This window comes from Anas acuta, chromosome 2 (genome assembly GCF_963932015.1).
Source record: "Anas acuta chromosome 2, bAnaAcu1.1, whole genome shotgun sequence".
Classification (NCBI taxonomy): Eukaryota; Metazoa; Chordata; class Aves; order Anseriformes; family Anatidae; genus Anas; species Anas acuta.
In genome coordinates this window covers 82,731,803-82,745,429 of record NC_088980.1, presented here as the reverse complement: position 1 = coordinate 82,745,429, position 13,627 = coordinate 82,731,803, and the positions used below count along the sequence as shown (strand labels likewise).

Sequence of the window (13,627 nt, the reverse complement as noted above, 5' to 3'; positions counted from 1 at the left end):
ACTAGAAAGAAACGTGATGTTACAGGAAGAGATTCACAACCATATACTGAAATTTGCATATATTTTATTGTGGAGAATGACCAAAATGTCATATTCATGACCATTACAAGAGCTTGACTACTCTTTCAGATGAGTAGAGCTTTATTAGCATTACAGAACTAATAGAGAAGGCTCTTTATCACAGGTGTCTTCTTTACTCTTGACTTCCTCTCTGTGTAGATCCATCATCATCATTTTCACTGTTACTGTCTACCTCACCTGCCTTTGTCATTCTTCAAACTGTTTTTGTCTGTGCTACTGACCTCTGTATAGACTCGTTACTTAGGTCAAATTTCATTTCCAGTACCCTACTGACTCCTTTATCCTAAAAGACTACAAAGACTTTCATGTTTATTCTTAGGGACTCTGTTCTCCTCCTCTGTGCATCCCAGCATTGCAATTTTCCTTAAGCAGATGTTGCAAACTATGACTTCTTAGCAATACATTTAGACTTGGCTCTCTTCTCCCATGACAATAATTCAGTCCATTGTCTGTAGGTAATCTACAGTGGCTTAATGGAAATAAGATAAATTAATTGTAATTGTAAAAGTAATTACAAGGTGACAATGCAAGATTATTCATCTGGGAACTAGAAAGAGTTGCTTCTTCCCACTCCTCCTCATCACTCTTGAACAGAAGTTATAATACAGCTATTACTTGTGGAATTCCTGGGTGTGTATGAAGGGTTGCCAAATCCAGTGAAGTTTAAGGCCCAATAGATTTCTCCTACCCAGTCTGTTTTTGATTCCAGTTCATAGGATCATTCAGTAGCCAGGCTTGCTGTGCCTTCCCAATATACACACTGCCACAGCACACACATGCCTGGCCACACAGATGGATGTAGCGTGCAGTGCCTTTGCTGGCACCTGCATAAGCACTGTCAGTATTCATGCAGAAATGAACAACACAGTGCAGACCTGTTCCCACTGTCCAGATGATCAGTTTGCTGGTGGATATTCACATATCTTCACTGTTCATTCATAGTTGCTCCTACATTCACAGGTCCCTAGATCAGATGGGTCTGCCCAGGATCCATGTGCAAAACCATGTCCCATTTAACGCAGCTCCAGATTTAGGTCTTTCCAGATTCTGAGCTCCTCCAATTTACTGTGTAGTCCAGCCTGAAGTTTGCTAGTGAGTTACTTCCACCTACCTTCACACAGAGAGCAAGGTCACACAGAAAAGGGTTAGGAACAGGGCTCATGAAGGTAGTATGGACTGCAGTGATCATGTGCAGAGCTCAGCCAGACAAGAAGGGTTTTAAGCCTTTTTCTGACTTGGTTCCTCTCCTAAACATCCTGTATTAAGTTTCACACATTCCCATAAGCCCCTTCAAGACACTCAGAATAAGTTTGCTTTCTCCTGACACCCATGATACTCTTGTTTACCATCCCCAACCCTTGTTATCAGTTAGGAAAAGCTGAGTGAACCTTTCCAAGACCTTTAGTGATTCATTCAGTTGCGTTTCACTAATAATCAACCCAGGAGATCTGATCTTTACTATTGTCTCTGTTATCTCTTGCCCTTAGGGTCTGTGTGCCTTGGTGGGATTTATTACTTTCTGTCTCCTTTTGTTTTTATGCAGGATAGCCATTAACCAGATATTCTCAGGAAATATCCTTACATTACAGTAAGGTATCTACAATTCACATAGCTTTTATGTTCTCCATATCCTTGCAGTATTTATTAATATTCTCCAATGTTTGGGCAACTAGAGCTCAACTGCTAAAGAAAATTGATCCATAACCAGAAAATAAAGCCAGTCCTCTTTCTTTGGGACATTTATTAAAAAGATTCTGAGGATAGCAACATGCAGTATTCTAAGCAATACAATGCACATTTTGCAGACTCTGAAGAGAGCAGCAACTACAGAAATAGATTTTGATTTTTACATGGTATTTTACTGGTAGAAGAAATGCACTGATATTAAAAGAAAAACAGCTCTGGTAACAACAAATAACTAGCCATTTGCATTATATCATAACTTAACATGAATAATCAAGACAGACATCAGTACTATGTGCTTTTAAAATACCCCATAATCTTTAGAGCCTTTGAAGTTGTTTTGGCAGCTTTTCTACAATAGAAACCAAGAGAGTAAAGGGTGTTCTGCACAGAGATCTGAGTATTCAAGAAAAAAAAAATCAAAACCAGAATATTTTAGCTGCAACACTCTATGTTTCCCAGAGTATCTTCTTTAGCTGTTTCTTGGCAATTTCACTGCTGTAGTGCCTTATGTGAGAAGAAGTTGCACATAAGACTTCATTTCACATCATGTTCTTCAGCTGTGAAACTGAAATTATTGAAAAGCTCAGTTTTCACTTTTTTTTTTTTTTCTACAAGAAGAGAATACTTGATGAACACACACCATTATGTGAAGGGAAAAAAAAAAAAAAAAAGTAGAACAATTTTGTCTTAATCTTGAGTGAAAATTTTTGACCTGCTCTAGAAAGTCAGGTCACTATTTGTCAAGATGTTCCATTCCTTCCCTGAATCAGTTTGCTCTTTCCTTTGTGTCTTTGTGTGACACAGACCTAAGCTGTTCCATTACTGTGAGGCAATCATAATTTTGATTGAACTGTGGTTTTGGGGGACTGGAGCTCAAAGTGCTAAAAATCTGAGAGATCAAGATATCCATCAGGTCTACTTGAGTCTGGAGACAACATTTTAGAATGTATGTTTCTCTCACATATTTTCAAAATCCAGCTAATTATTATTGTCCTGATAGCTATTCTGACACCTTCTGGGATCATTTTTCCATAGAGTAGATCTCATCCTTTTCCCTGCATGTCTAAATTCAAGTAAATATTGCAAATTAGATCTTATTTTGCTTAAAATATTCAGTTTCAACCTGCAGTTGATAGTGCATTTTCTCAGACTTTCCTGGTATATGTAGAACAGTACTAGATAGCAGGTGTACATCATAGCCACATGGATGGTTTAGAAGTGTTCTGTCTTTCAGTAGCAATCCTCTGAGAGTAGCCTTTTCATGCTCACATTGTTTATCTCTTCCCATAGGACTCATTTCTAACAGGTTGCTTTTCACCTTTTACTTGCACAACTGCACACTGCATTTTTCACTGCTAAACTCGTTGTTTTGTCAGGTTATTTCTGCAATTTGTCAAAGTCATTTTGAATTGTAATGTTATGTTTCAACATACTTGCATCCTCACCTGGTTTTCCATCATCTGTGCATTTAATAAGCTTGCTTTCTATATCAGTATCAAATTCATTACTGACAAGGTTTAAGTAAAAATGGATTCTGAGCAGACCTCTTCTACTGTGGGCGGTTAATTCATTGATAGCTACCCTTCTGATTATGATTTTCCAACAAGATTTACACCTACACTGCTGGAGATTTTATCCAGATTGTTCTGTAATAAATTACATTTAGATCACATCTCCCTAACCTGCTTATCAGAGTATCATGCAGGACATCATTAGAAGTTATATTAGTGTCATGATATGAAATATGTTTCTACTGTTCCTGTTTTTCCATTCCATTCACAAGTCTCATTAACTCTCTGCAGAATAAAATTATATCGAGTTGACATGTTTAATTTTTTTACAAATCCACATTAGCTGCTATTAATCTTGTAATCTTTCAGTATCTTCACTACTTTCAAATGGTTTATTTATTTGTATCAATGTTACTTCATATATTCACAATGAAGCCAAATAATGTGCAAAATCCCCATGCTCTTGTGCTTTATCATTCTTAGGGTTAGTCTGCATGTAGGCTGCCTCTTTTCTCTATGAATTTTCAAAAATAAGTGCTAGTGACTGTGTTTATTTCATCCAGTTCCATAAGTATTTTTAGAAGGAAAATTATTGTGGGCAGCTGATCACAAAACAATTACCTTGTCTACATACACGTACATTCATACTTGTTTTTTTGTTGCTCTAGACTGAGATCTTTTCCCACTATTGTGAATTGATCTATCATGCTAGTCAAATGCTGGTGGATGGAGAATTTGTGGGAGGCAAGATTCAAAAAGGGCAAGAAGCACATGGGTTTTCTTAGATGATGGTAATTTTCTTCTCTTTTAGATAACAAGCTACTATTTTTTCTACTCTGCTAGCATGCTATGCGTTTGTTATTGTAATATGTCTTTATTTTCATGGGTTTTATGCCTTGGTCATTTGTTTCCACATCCTTGCCTTTGTTATTCTGCATTCATCCTTAGCAATCTAATTCAGTCTTCACTTCCTGGATTCTTCTTTTATTTGAAGTAACTGAAGAATTCATTAGTTGAATCAATTGCTTCTTATCCTTCCTCTTCAGTACACCGTAAGACTGTGTGAAAATATGACTCTGGCTTAAAAGTCAGAGTAATTTGACATCCTTTTGGAATAGGTGAACCTAAACAAAAGTACAAAAGATGGATTAAAAAAAAATAAATCAGAAGCATACACATAGTTAATAAAATAGAGTTAATTGGCTTTTTCTTAATCAGCCATACATCTTATTTACATAGCATGCAGATTCACTAGAATTGTTTGGGTTTATCAATTAAATATTTTCATATTAATACAATAAACTTGTATAGGAGAGAGCTAACGCATTTTTTGTCTATTCTGTGTTTTTATAAAAGCTGTTTTATAACCCTACAACTAGTTCATTAATTCTGTTTTGAAAACAGTGCTAATACTAGTCAATTATACTAGCTAGCATTTGACAAGACCTAGAAACACCTCACAGATTACCAACAGAGTCACTACATGAGCAGCAGTTTGCAGATACGAACAATGCTGACATTTCCATTTGTAAGTGTTTCTGACTGTTTTTGTTTTGGTTACTTACACACACATGCACACAAGCAGGAGTCATCAGCTCATCATAGCTGGAAAGTTGACTCAGTCTGGCAACTGATGCATCGACAGCAGATCAGCTGTTCTCTTCTTAGAAGCTGTCACTGCAGCCTATAAAAATTATTATAATTAACATTGCAGAATTCAGTTTTGCTGGACAACAGTGGATTCCCCTATGCTGAAAGTATTAAATAGTCCCAGTGTTTACACAGTAAATGACATCTGGCAAGGCACAGAATCTTGGGCCTTTGTCATTTATAATATTTTCTATTCATTTTGGAAAAACATTGCTTTTCCCTCCACAAAACCAAAACAGCAGCAAAATCTAGGAAATAACATACAAGGTAAGGGAAATGAAAGATCTTAACTTCATGCTTTCCTACATACATGAAGGCATGTCTCGATCATGTCTCAGGTTGTGTAGAATTGACACATTTTATCTGAGAAGAAAGGCTTCCAGGACACAAATGACCTCCCATTTTTTCTGTGATGTGGTCAGATGAGAGGATTCATACCTCCTTGTCCTGAGCTCCACACTGAAATTGCAATAATACTACACCAATTGGTTAGATCCAACAATTTTTTACTGTATCGTTAGTCTCAAGGTCTGTAATAGCATTCTTGTCCTGTTGGACTCACCTGAGTTATTTGTGTGAACTTCCTTACTGTTTCAGGAGAACATGTCAGTGCACAAAGCAGCTCTCTATCAAGCTCTAGACCATTCTTCATGAAGCTTTCTTCATGCTCAGAAGAACACGAAGAAACCTTATATTACTGGAACTTTAATATGTATTTCAAATTTGCAGCGCTTAGCTTTACAAAGCATCCAGAAGCATTGTCTAAGAGTAAAAAAGGACAGATTTAATTTCTAATGTTTCTTAGTTATACACTTGAACTTGCAGAGAAAACTAACCACTAGCTACTCACTGGTCTGCCTTCAGGAAATTCAGCAGAAGTGGTGCTCCTGGTTTTTTGTAGTGGCTATGTTATCTGCCACATTGTATTCCAGTTTCTGTTAGGTTCATGTGGCAAGGCTTTGGTCGCAAGGGGCAGAACGGGTGGTTTCTGAGAGCAGAGCCCAGCAGCTGCCCCATGTCAGACCAGAGCCAGCTCCAGCTGGCTCCAAAAGAGACCAGATACTGGCCATGGCCTAGTCAAGGAGCGATGCTGCCTGGGTTTCTGGGAGAGCAGACTGAAAAAAGGTAAAAAATGATGATGAGAGATAGTGAGTGTCGAGCCTGAATGCAGTGAGAGCAAGTGAGGAGGGGGCAGGGTTGGAGGGAGATTTTGGAAGGGGATTGAGAGGGGAGGGGAGGGGCAGGTTAGTGTAAGGTGAGAATGGATAGGGATTGGGAAGGGTAGGTGGTAGGTAGCGTAGTGTAGTGGAGGGAGTTGAGGATAGGGAGTTAGGATAGTGTAGGGAGTGTCGGGGAGTGTTGAATGTTGAGGGGAGTGTTTGTTAGGGATTAGGGTGTGTAGGTGAGGGGAGTGGGGAGGGGTGGGGAGTGTAGGGGAGCATAGGGGAGGGGAGCATAGGGTAATGTAGGGTAGTGTAGCGAAGGGGAATGTAGGGTAGTATAGGGGAGGGGATTATAGCGGTGTGTAGGGCTGTGTAGGGGAGGGGAGTGTAGCAGAGTGTAGGGTAGTATAAGGGAGGGGAGGAGAGTGTAGAGGAGTGTAGGGGTGTGTAGGGTAGTATAGGGGAGGGGAGTGTAGGGGAGTGTAGGGACAGGGAGCATAGGTCGAGGGGAGGGGAGGGAAGGGAAAAGAGCAGATGGGAGGGGTGGGGAGTGCTACCATAAATAAAATTGCCAAATACATGACAGTTTGGATCTGGAGCCAAATCTTTGTGTTGCTGAAGGGACGCAAGACACAGACTCCTGATGGCTCTTGAACAGGAGGCGTTTATTGCCCTTTTTCACTACTACATGTCCTCTCCCCGTAGCCCCACGTGCTGTCCACGCGCCCGAATCTATCATACAGTTGGTCAGAGACCCTCAGACACGCGCCTGGAGCCAGCCAGCAATTGCCCACTGCCCAAAGGTCCTCTTTAACACTGTAGCCAATTCTTGATCTCAGCCTGGCTCAAGGTTTTGTTCCTACCGCTTGTTTCCTCATTACCTCTAATGCAGGGACCTGCGAAACAGCGCGAAGCCACCTGAAAAGTCCCTCCCCACGCGTTGCCATTCATTCCACAACCTGATTTATCGCTACCATCCGCGCATTGCACAGTGCCATGAAAGGTTTGGCGTGCACAGAGGTGGCTGAGGATTTTCAGAAAGAACTTGCCTTAAGAACTGCATCAAGACTTTTGCTGGAAGGCAAAAGATCGGGTGATTGATGAACATAGGGAAGGCAGCTGAGCAAGGGAAGCATCTTCCAAACTTCCAAATATTTCCTGGATACAGAACTACAACTCCTCTGCTCTCCGCTTAGGAGTTTCTGTCACCTGCTTAGGAAGCAGAAGCAGTAACATGGGATTTAGAGGATCCAGCTGAAGCGTCAGTGCCAGTTAGAGGAAACCATCAATGTACGGGGTTTGAAGAGAGTTTGACCGGTTTTCCAAGGAACATGTACTAGTGTTGAATATATATGCATATAAATATCTCTACAGCTGGCTTGTATCAGACCTAGAGTGGCCATCAGGACTAGGGAAGCGGTTGTCCCTCTGTGCTCGGCTCTGGTGAGGCCGCACCTCGAGCACTGTGTTCAGCGAAGACCTCGAGGTGCTGGAGCGTGTGCGGAGAAGGGCTCTGAAGCTTGTGAAGGGTTTAGAGAACAAGTCTGGTGAGGAGCGGCTGAGGGAGCTGGGCTTGTTCAGCCTGGAGAAAAGGAGGCTCAGGGGAGACCTTCCTGTGCTCTACAGTACGCTTAAAGGAGGCTCCAGAGAGGTGGGGATCGTTCTCTTCTGCATAGCCGCAAGTGACAAGACAAGAACAAAAAACCTCAAGTTGTACCAGGGGAGGTTTCAGTTGGTTATCATGAAAAATTTCTTCACCGAAAGACTTGCTCTGGTGGGTTTACGTGGCAAGGTTTTGGCAGCAGGGGGCCACAGGGGTGGCTTCTGTGAGAAGAATCTAGAAGCTGCCCCCCGTTAGATAAGGGCTCCACTGCTGGCCAGAGCCAAGCCAGGAAACGATGTCGCTTGTTCCTCTGTGAGAGCGTATTTAAGAAAGGAGAAAAAAAAATAACAAAAAAAAGCTGCTTCACAGGGAGAAAGAGAGGAGAAGCAGCCCTGCAGCCCCCCAGGTGAGTGCAGCAGGAGGCAGGGGTTGCTCCAGGCAGGCAGCAGCAGTTCCCCTGCGGGCTGTGCAGGGAGAGGCCCCCGGTGGAGCAGGCTGTCCCCCTGCAGCCCATGGAGCAGATCTCCACGCTGCAGCCCCCCCGTGGGTGGAGGAGCCCCCGGTGGAGCAGGTGGATGTGGCCTGGAGGAGGCTGCGGCCCATGGAGAGCCCCCGCAGGGCAGGAGCAGGCCCCGGGCCGCAGCTGCAGCCCCCCCGTGGAGAGGAGCCCCCGCAGGAGCAGGGGGTCTGGGGGGAGCTGCCGCCCAGCCGTGGGGGACCCGTGCTGGAGCAGTTTGCTCCTGGGGGATGGATGGATGGATGGAGCCCGTGGGACGGAGCCGTGTGGGAGCAGTGCTTGAGGAGCTGCCGCCTGTGGGCAGCCCGTGTGGGATCAGCTGGAGAAGGACGGCATCCCGTGGGAGGGACCCCATGGGGAGCAGGGGCAGGGAGGGAGCGAGAAGGAGCGGCGGGGACAAAGCATCAGGGACTGACCGCAGCCCTCAGTCCCGTTTCCCTGCGCTGCTCAGGAGGAGAAGGTGGAAGAGGGCAGATGGGGAGAAGACGTTTTGGGTTTCTTTCCTTTGTTTCTCACGTGTCTAGTTTGTTGGTAGTAGGCAATAACTCTTACTATCTCCCTATGCTGAGTCTGCTTTGCCCGTCACGATAGTTGTTGAGTGATCTCCCTGTCCTTATCTCAGCCCTTGAGCCCTTTGCATCGTATTTTCTCCCCCTTTCCCTTTGAGGAGGGGGAGTGAGAGAGCGGCCGTGGTGGAACTCGCCTGCCCACCCGATTCAGACCAGCGCAGTTGCAAAGGACTGGAAAAGTTTTCCGACAAAACAAGATGTTTAACAAGGAAGTGCATAGTTTCCTTATTAAGGCTTCCTGGATAATTGGGGTTATTTCATATTCCCAGCTCGGAGGAAGAGAATTGTTGATTTCACCTTCTTTTTTCTTACATGGAAATAAAAGGTGAACTGCTCTCCAAGTACGGGCAACGTATCAGAATCAAGCTCTTTTTGTCTGTAATCCCTTCTCAAGGAATAGATTGATCACACACCTTCCACAGATGTACGGGAGCAGGGAATAATGTTTGAACTACTCTAATTCAAGGCAGTTTGGGCATAGTGGTACTTCTCTAGCTGTTTCTGAGACAGACGCGTTAGCAACAGAGAGTGTTGTGCCGTCACTGGGAGGCGCCTGCGGTGATGACTTCAGAAACAGAAGGGAATTATGTCACCACAGCACTTTGGCAACAGCTGCCTCTGCGCACGTTTAGCTGGGAGGGACAGAGAAGGGTGCTGGATGCGATGAAACCACGTGAGGATTTGTGGATCTCCCCTTGAGGTGCACAGAGAGGGACCATGCCCTTCTGTAAGTGTTTTGATGCTTGGCTGGGGAAAACAATGCGGTTTTGTTGTGAATGCTTCCTTGTAGTATTCTGTAGTTTGTGTCAAGTCCTTACAGAAGCCTCAAGGTTGGTACTTTGCTCAATGATGGAGCTGCACAGAGTGAGAACAGACCCAATGTACGGGTGAGGGCCTCTGCACGTTCTCTTCTTCCTATAGACGATCAACAAATAAGGGTAGACAGAGAAGAGTGTGCTGTGGTCCTCCCATAGACCGCAAGTACTAAAGCATAAACAAGAGGCTTAACAGTACCCCGTCACGTTAAAATTCAGGACAGCAATGGACTTCATCACATGGGCTGGCCTGTCGACTAATGTCTCAGGCTGTGGAGTATGAAGATGCACTCCATCTGCTTTCAGGGTAGCAATGGCAGTGGGCAAGCTGCCTGACCTTAACAATTTTCATTTCATTTTTCACCAGAGTTTTGTCTGGTTTCCCACGATTCAGTCTTGGTCTAGGAAAAAAAAAAAAAAAAAAAAAAAGTGAATTTGGATCAAAATAAAAGGATTTCCTTTCCATTAATTACATGTTCTTAACTTGACAGATTTGATTATCGACTTAGAAGGCAAATATCTGGCCAGACTGCAAGACTTGTGCTCGCAGCGTGGGACAGCTCTCGTAAAGGTGATTCAGGGTAGCTTCTGGAAAACAAGACATCAGATCCCCCAAAGAGCTTTCTTTGTGCTAATGTAGGAAGGGCGAGTAAGAGTAAAGGTAAGAGTCCAGGTACCATAAGAAGCGGAAGGTGTGAAGGAAACTTCCTTCTGGCTGATACAGCTCCATATCTAGTTGTCAAGTATGAAGAGAGCAGCTCTAAGTTTCTTGGGGAGAGGAAAACAAAGAGACTGGGAGATTGTACAAAGAAAAAAATGGGATGAGCTATTTCAGGAAATCCTAGTAACTGGAAATAGAGATTGGAAGAGTGCTTTAAGCCAAGACAGAAACTTTTTAAAACTAAAGCCTAGGAGTTGGATGAACCAAGAAATGAATCCATTTTGATTATGCAGTTGTGTCCAGCGTTATCTTGGGAAATATGGTTTCCACATAAATGTATCTGGTGCTTGAAGTTTTCCTAAGGCCCTTCTCTTTGTATTCCCTACTGTTTGGTAAGCGGTGAGGTCACACTGCAGACAGCAGCACGTCCTCTCCCCACTACTTAGCTGTCTGTTTTCACAACATCTCTAGGAACAGAATGGCTTGGACACAACTGCGCCTAGGACCGAGTTCATTCAAGCTGGTGGTCAAGGTAAAAGCTCTGGACAAGCAAAGGGGAGGGAGGGATGGATGGACATACAATATGATCACTTTAATCTCATTTCGCTAAGAATCCTGGCTGAGAAAACAAAACAAAACAAAACAGAATCAAAAAGAACAGAACAGAACAGAACAAATGAAGCAAGCAGCTAGCTTGCTGGAGACATTGTCTGGGAAACAGTGAAAACACTTGCAGACAAAAAACATACCAAAGGACTAACTCTTTGAGCTTGATTCTAATCCAACAGCATAACCTCAAACTCCTGTTTCTGTTCGTCACAGGCTGGTACAGTAACATGTCACACTGGATGACTTTGCAGCATAGATGTCAGGAATGCAGCTTGGGATCACCTCCTTCTACTTAGAGGTCAGTTTGAAGGGATGAGCAAGTAATTTTTCCTGGGTTGACAGAAATCTAAAGTCTGTTTTCTAACACTCTTACAGACACTTCTCTGTCCATCGGCCTGTCCTGCCAACTCTGGTGTGAGTGTGAAGTTGTGGCAAGAGGGATTTCCCATTCCTATTTGACCTGGTGGACACCAGCTCTCCTAGGAAATGGCTGATGTTGCTGAGGAGGCAGCAGTATCAAAGCCCTTGTTGATGAAGGTACAACAAGCTGGGGAGGCTTTGGCATTTCTGCACAATGCTGCTCCCTGATTGTCACTCAAGACTCAGATTCTGAAAGAAGCAAAGCAAGCTAGAGGAAAACTGTACGTCCGGGTAATTTTCTTTCTTTCTGTTTTTTCATTCTTCACTTGTAAGAAAACCTAAGTCTTTAAACCATTTGTTTGCAAACACGGCTTAATGGAAATGCTTATGGGTGTGCTCCTTCCCCTTGTTTGGAACCTGCTTCACCTCGCTTCAGCTATAGGACACCTATGCTCAAATGCATGCTTCCCATGATAAAGCGGTGTTCTTTCGGTATTCTTTTCTGAGATGGTTGCAGGTGAGGTTGAAAAGAGTTGTCAGTAGGATTCTTCGTTTCCTTTGCAGGATCCAAAACTCCGTATTACAGCGGATCTTCTCCTCTGATCTGAAAAGCTTCACAGGCCAAAAGAGAATTGAGATGACGAAGGAAACAGAGAATGCTGACCAGTATTTCCAATTACCACCCGTAAGTTTTGTGAAAGAATCCGGTGCATTTCTGTAGTGGTAGAAAGTTAATCAAATCATGATCGTGCACTTGAAGGCAAGCAATGCTACAAAAATGAAGAATGCAAGGCCCTGCTTAAGGGCAATCTTCAGGCTGCTTCTCGATCAACAGCTTATTTGGTTCTTCCACAACCTCATCTCCGCTTGCTTAGAAGTTGTGAAGGTCGGAAGCACACTCCGTCTTTTTCATCCCCTCTGTGTATCTTTTCCCTGACAGCAACTTCTGTCTTGGCTCTTCACATCCAGCCAGAGCAGTTGCTTTGCCTCCGCAACCTGCAGGCTGTCCTCTCGTGTGTACCTGTGCTGGACTGAGGGCAATGCTTGTAACGCACACAGATGCTGTATTCACTAGCACTTTGAGAAAAGAGAGCAAGAAGCTAACCTGCGCAGCAGTTTCTTAGGTTTCTGCATATCTATCTCTCTATCTATCTCTCTGCGTATATATTTCATTACTTCTTTACTTGTTTAAAGATCCTTTAAATACAGTAGATACTTTAAGAAAGCTTACTTGTTCTTCTCCTTTACTTGTTTTTAACGTTTACTTTTCTAACCGATCCTTAATGTTACAACATTGGATTGCTTTAGTTCTCAGTCCTTAGAAGTTCTCAAAGCACATCAGTGATTTCTCTATTTCTCAATCTTTCCATCTGCATTGAGACCTCTTATCTGAATTTAGGTATTAGGTGAAGAAGAACACTGCAACCAGCTGAAGCCGTATCAGACACATGCTTCTGCTAGGAAGTCATTCCGAGTGATTCCACGGTGTACTTTAGACAGGTTTGCTCTGGTCCTCTGGACTCAGCATCCCCAAGGGATATTTCAAAGCTCTCGGAAGGACCTGTCGTTATCTCTGACACTGCAGCCTCCATTAGGAACGGGTAAATATGCCTTGCCCTTGTGGGAAGGAACTACTCAGTTAGCTGTTTCTAACCCAAATCTCTTTGTTGTCTTCTATTGACAGACACCACCCGGCTAGCCAAGCTAAACCTTTGAAAATGGAAGGAGTGGGACATCTTCCAAAGCCTGCTGCTGCTTCTAAGCAGAACTGCCATGTAGGTGGGGACACAGCAAGAGGACACATCCAGGCCAGGGTGGAACTGCAAGGCACCTGTGTGAGCCACACAACGAAGTCAGCGATTCCCAGTTGGAGACTGTTGCTCAACTAGTGACACAGCAGCTGGAGCGCTTCTGGTTGCTGCTGATGGGTTCCAGTGAATCAGCCAGGGATATGAGCTACGAGAACGGCTGAAGCGATCTGAACTTACCTGAAAGAAAGAAGACAAGAGGGGAGGGAAGGGGAGGGAATAAAAAGAAGGGAAGGGAGGGGAGGGGAGGGGAGGGGAGGGGAGGGGTGGGGAAGAGAGGGAATAAAAAAAAGGGAAGGGAGGGGAGGGGAGGGGAGGGGAAGGGAGGGGAGGGTAGTGTAGTGTAGTGTAGTGTAGTGTAGTGTAGTGTAGTGTAGTGTACTGTAGCGTAGTGTAGCATAGTAGAGGGGAGGGGAGCGTAGGAGAGTATAGGGAAGTGTAGGACAGCGGAGTTTAGGGGAGTGTAGGGTAGGATAGGGGAGGGGATTATAGGGGTGTGTAGGGGTGTGTAGGGGAGGGGAGTGTAGGGGAGTGTAGGGGTGTGTAGGGTAGTATAGAGGAGGGGAGTGTAGGGGAGTGTAGGGTAGTATAGGG

General features: G+C 43.9%; 1 long non-coding RNA gene across 1 annotated transcript in view; it reads right to left on the bottom strand.

The window, feature by feature from the left end:
* Nucleotides 1-1,802: 1,802 nt before the first annotated feature.
* Nucleotides 1,803-13,627, bottom strand: part of LOC137851757 (uncharacterized) — a 53,951-nt gene continuing 42,126 nt past the window's right edge. Inside the window, exons 2-3 of the long non-coding RNA XR_011093436.1 lie at nt 4,844-4,962; nt 1,803-4,402 (exon numbers count right to left, since the gene is read on the bottom strand). This is a non-coding gene — a long non-coding RNA (uncharacterized lncRNA). The remainder of the gene's footprint in view (nt 4,403-4,843; nt 4,963-13,627) is intronic.